The sequence below is a fragment of the Musa acuminata genome, chromosome BXJ2-8, assembly GCF_036884655.1.
Source record: "Musa acuminata AAA Group cultivar baxijiao chromosome BXJ2-8, Cavendish_Baxijiao_AAA, whole genome shotgun sequence".
NCBI lineage: Eukaryota > Viridiplantae > Streptophyta > Magnoliopsida > Zingiberales > Musaceae > Musa > Musa acuminata.
In genome coordinates, this window is record NC_088345.1 from 26,234,068 (window position 1) to 26,239,430 (window position 5,363).

Below are 5,363 nucleotides of genomic sequence, written 5' to 3' on the forward strand. Positions count from 1 at the left end.
ATAACTTCACAAAAAGGTGTTGTCTCTATTGAGAATTGAGGGGTATTTATAGGCCCCAAGAGGATTCAAATTTGGGCTCCAAATTTGAATTACTTTTGGGTTATTGGTGCTAGCAGTGCCACCGCCTATCAGTATTTGACACTGATAGTGTACTAGCGGTGCCACCACCGGAACTCTCGAGTTCTGAGCAGTGCCACCGCCTAGTCTGGCGGTACCGCCGCCCGACCTTTCGGGTTCTGGACGGTGCCACCGCCCAACCTTTCGGGTTCTGGGCGGTGCCACCGCCTGACCTTATCAGTCACTGGTTGGGCTCCTAATTTGGCCCAAGCACCGCCCAATCCGACGGTACCACCACCCGACCTTTCGGGATCTGGGCGGTGCCACCGCCCGACCTTACAAGTCACTAGTTGGGCTCCTAATTTGGCTCAAACCAGTCTATATTAGGGCCTAGTTGGCCCCTAACTAGGTTATAGGATTAACTCTTAATCGTAACCTTAATTACATGCAAACTACGAAATTAAGACATAGTCCTAAGCAGGTTTTTAACTGACAACGTCGAGTTTCCTTCTAGCGAGCTTTCCGGCGAACTTCCGACGGACTTCCGATACACCCTCGGATTTCTTCCGGCGGACTCCCAATAGGCTCCTAGTCTTGTGGCGAGTTCATGAGTCTTTGGGAAGTAGCCGAACCTTCTTAGTAATCTCCGCGAACCTCCGACGATCTCTTTGGTGGACTTCCGAAAACTTTGGCAAGTCCTTGATTCCTTCTCAGTTGGTTCCGGTAGCACTTCTGACGATTCTTCGAACTTTTGGCAGACTCTCGAACACCCATCGAACTTGACTATGGTAGACTTGCTTTATGACTTCAAGCTATCATAGTTAATCTTGCACACTTAACTCAATAATATGGATTAGATCAATTAACCCATCAATTGACTTCATCATCAAAATCCGAGATTCAATATTATTTTCTCATTAGTAAATCATAAAAAAAAACATAGGAGAAAAAGATTTCAATTCATGCATATGAAAAAAAAAACTTAAGTTATCAAGATTATAATTAAAGAAAAATCTCAAGTTATAATTAAAAAAAATCATGAATCATAAAAAAAATATCCTCTTTAACAATACGAGGACACATAATAAAATATCTTGATTCATAAAAGATTTCATGTTATAATTCAAAAGAATAATCATCATTTGTTTAGATGAATGCTCTCTTAAGAGAGTGAATCTTATGAGAATTAAGAAAAATATTTCATATAAAATACATCTCAAGTCACAAAAAATATTTAAATGATTTGATTGGATATATCATCTCATTATTAACACGAATCATATGAAAAGAAATCCAAAAATATCATTAAAATCACTTTTCATACAACTAAATGAAAGCAACGTAGATAGGGTCCTATAAGATGAAAAGATATCTCATTTTCTTTTAGTTTCAAATTTTTGATTGATTTCAAGCAAGCATGTCTTTGTCTTTTATACCAAATCTATGCATCATTCATTAAAACTGAAAACCAAAGACAAAAATCATCAAGCCTTCCATAGAAAAGCCATGCATCATCATCGAAAAATAATATGGAAATCATCAAGATATTCATTATTGCTTCTTTAAAACATACAATGAATTAATATTTCAGGTGTACAAGCATTAGATTTATATCTAACATTTTGTTGTATTTTCATAAAACATATAATTATCATTATCAATTTCAAAATTACAAGAAAAAGAAGCATGATATATTTTTTACAATTTTTTTTACTAACTAATTTAAAAACAACTCATGAAAAGTATCAAGTTATTTCAAAATAAACGAAGGGGGTTTTGGTTACCTCGTCGTCAAAAGCCGTGAAGGCGTAGTTTGCCACCTTGCCTTTGTTGGTTTGTTCTTCATCTTCGGATGAACTTGATTCGTCCCAAGCCACCATGAGCGTTTTCTTCTTCTTTTGTAGCTTCTTCATTTTAGGTTCATTTTTGTTCTTTGATTTTTGTTTTAAGAATTCTTTAAGCTTTAATGTGAGGAGTTCAAAGTCATCATCATCATCACTTGAGTTATTACTCAAGTGGTATTCTAATGTTCGAACTACCAAATCATTTCTATTCTTTGGAATGTTGTTTTCATGTTCATTTTGTACCTATAACTCATTTTATAGGTCATTAAAGACCCGATAAGTTCTTCGAGAGGGAAAGTATTCAAATTCTTTGATTTTTGTATTGCTGTTACTTTTGAATCCCAATTTTTGGAAAGTGATCGTAAAACTTTACTAATAAGTTTAAAATTCGAAGAACTTTTACCAAGAGCTTTTAGACTATTGACGACATCCGTAAAACGTGTGTACATGTCTCCAATAGTCTCACTTGGTTCGCTCCGAAATAATTCAGAATCATGCATCAAAACATTGATTTTTGAATATTTAACTTTACTAGTGCCTTCGTGTGTGATTTCAAGTGTATGTCAAATATCGAAAGCCGTTTTACAAATAAAAATACGATTAAACTCATTTTTGCTCAAAGCACAAAATAGAGTGTTCATAGCTCTCGGATTCAAAGAAAATATTTTCTTCACCAAATCATTCCATCTTTTTATTGGAGTAGAAGACATTTTGAAACCATTTTCGATAATATTCCATAAATTCAAATCCACAGAAAGCAAGAAAACTCTCATTCGAGTTTTCCAATAAGTGTAGCATGTCCCATTGAACATGGGAGGACGAACGATAGAAATGCCTACTTGAAAGCCGAAAAGAGTCATTTCTTTTCGTTGTTAAACCAAATAAGAAAGAAATGCTTCTGATACCAACTATTAGGAACGAGTTGGCACTATGAGGGGGGGTGAATTAGTGTAGTGGATAAAACACGTCGGTTTAAAAAACTTCATATAATAAAAACTGATTTCGAAAATGTGAGTTGAACTTGAAAACAAATGGAAGCATAGTGAAAGTAAAGTGATTTGCAGTAAAGGTAAATTGTTCAAAAGAAATGCAAACCAAATTTTTATAGTGGTTCGGTCATCGTGACCTATATCCACTGCACCGATTCTTCTTATATCGAGGCCACCGGCATCCACTAACGATCTTCCTTTAATGGGTGAAGATCAACTACCCTTACAACTCGATTCTCCTTTCGATAGGTTCAGGAGAGAACCTTTAGAACCCCCACTTACTCCTCCCTTAAACTACACTAACACTTAGAGCTTTTAGAGGAGTTCACATAAGATTAAAACAGTATTTTCTTTTTTTTTCACTCTCAATTCTTATGTTGGTTAACTATGGATGAGAGAGGTATTTATAGGCCTCAGGTGGACTTAAACTTTGAGCCTAAAAATATCTCATCCCCGATTTTCAGGGTACTAGTGGTACCACCGCCTGTGCTAGCGGTACCACTACTAGTGCTTTTGGACATTGGTAGTACCATCGCTTGACAATGATATTGGGTGGTACCACCGCCAGTCTAGAAGACTATGCCACCGACGGTGCCACTTGTTGGGTCACTATTTGGCCCTTTCACTTGGCCCAACATAGTCCATACATGGGCCCAACTGGCCCGTAATTGGGTTGGCCCAATTTCAATCCCAATTATATGCTAGTCATAGGTGCCCAGCAAGCCAATCACGTGAGTGATGGCACGTGTGACTTGATACAGAATCTTTTTGCTTATTATATTTTAGCGTATATCACTTTATAACTATTGCATAAATGCATATATATATTGTGATGTCCTTGGATTTGTGCAATGGGAATCAGATCGTGATGAGATCACGATAATGAGATCAATTCACCTTTAAACACATATCCTAAATAATCCCGGTCATAGGTTACTCAAGAGGGACATCGTGATAACCGGATAGACTGGTGTGCTGTATACCTGTCCATATGATGCATGCAGCTGGTCTCATAGCTGCTCGTGTAAGGACACTAGGGATATAGTACAAGTGCTCATTGGAGAATGAGTTCACTAATTGATCTGCTTACGGAATGTTGGATGGTTGATGATGCCTTATTGTCAGACAGCGATTCCGTAGTCCTAGTGGTGTATCTGGTCCTTAGACTTGAGACACCAAGGATGTCCTGTATGAGTGCTCCACTCTTTGATACCAGACTTATAGGTTTGGCTGTCCCAGATCTAGTACAGCTGGTCATTGGGAGTGGTAGTCGACCTAACGAGGGCTATTGAGTGTCGACAGAGGATCATCCACTCTCGGCCTCATGAGAGGAATATCTCATGTGTTCTTGCTCAGACAAATCCCTAGCCAGGGTCATTCGGGTTGAGAGAGAAAGAGTTCTCCGGGAGAATCCGATTAGAGCGAGACTTGAGTAGAAACCGTATGGGTCTAACAGCACCATGCTCGATATACGGTCTCTGGGATATTAGATGGATGAGGGACTATAGGTACATGGTAACTGAGGACAGACAAGTCCAATGGATTGGATTCCCCTGTATTGTCTGGGGACTACGGCGTAGTGGCCTAGTACGTCCGTAGTCGATGAGTCAAGTGAATTATTACAGAGATAATAATTCACTCAGTCAGAAGGAGTTCTGACAGGTATGACTCACGGCCAGCTCGATATTGGGCCTAGAGAGTCACACACATATGGTAGGCATTGCGATGAGTAGAGGTTCGGATATGAGATATCCGACGGAGCCCTTATCTTATTGGATGCAGATCCAATACCCACTAGGGAAGGACCCATTAGGGTTTGACACGGGATCTCTATAAATAGGAGGGATTCACAGCCTCATAGGCTAGAGTCTTTGCTTTCCTTTCCTATTCTCCTCTCCCTCTCCACCTCAGAGTAGGCCTGGAGTTTTGAGGAGCGTCGTCGCAACCCTGCTGTGTGGATCACCGCTAGAGAGGAGGACGCTTGACCTCCTTCACCCTCTCCTAAGGATCTGCAAGGAAACAGGGATATACGATCTCCCTAGGTAACATAATCTCTATACGCAGTTTTGTGTTTTGTGAATTTTTTGCGCACTAATCTTCGCACGACGACGAACATCTTTTTGGGAATCTGGGATTTTTGTTTTCTTGTTCTTCTGCTGCGCATATGATGTCGCCCCCCAATGATTTCCCAACATTATATGCTTACTACGAAATTTAAGGCATACACTAAGCAAATCTGGTCCGATTAGTCTCGGTTTCTTCTTGTGATCTTTCGGCAAACTTTCGATGATATCTCGGTAATGTTCCAGCGAACTCCCGGCAAGCTCCTAAACTTCATAACGATCTTCTTGGCAAGTTTCGATGAGCTTCTTCGGCAAGCTCCTAGACTTCTCGGTCAATTCTGGCAAAACTTCCGATGAATTGTCATGGACAAAGTTCTAAATATGTTGTTTAATGTAATACTTATGTATGT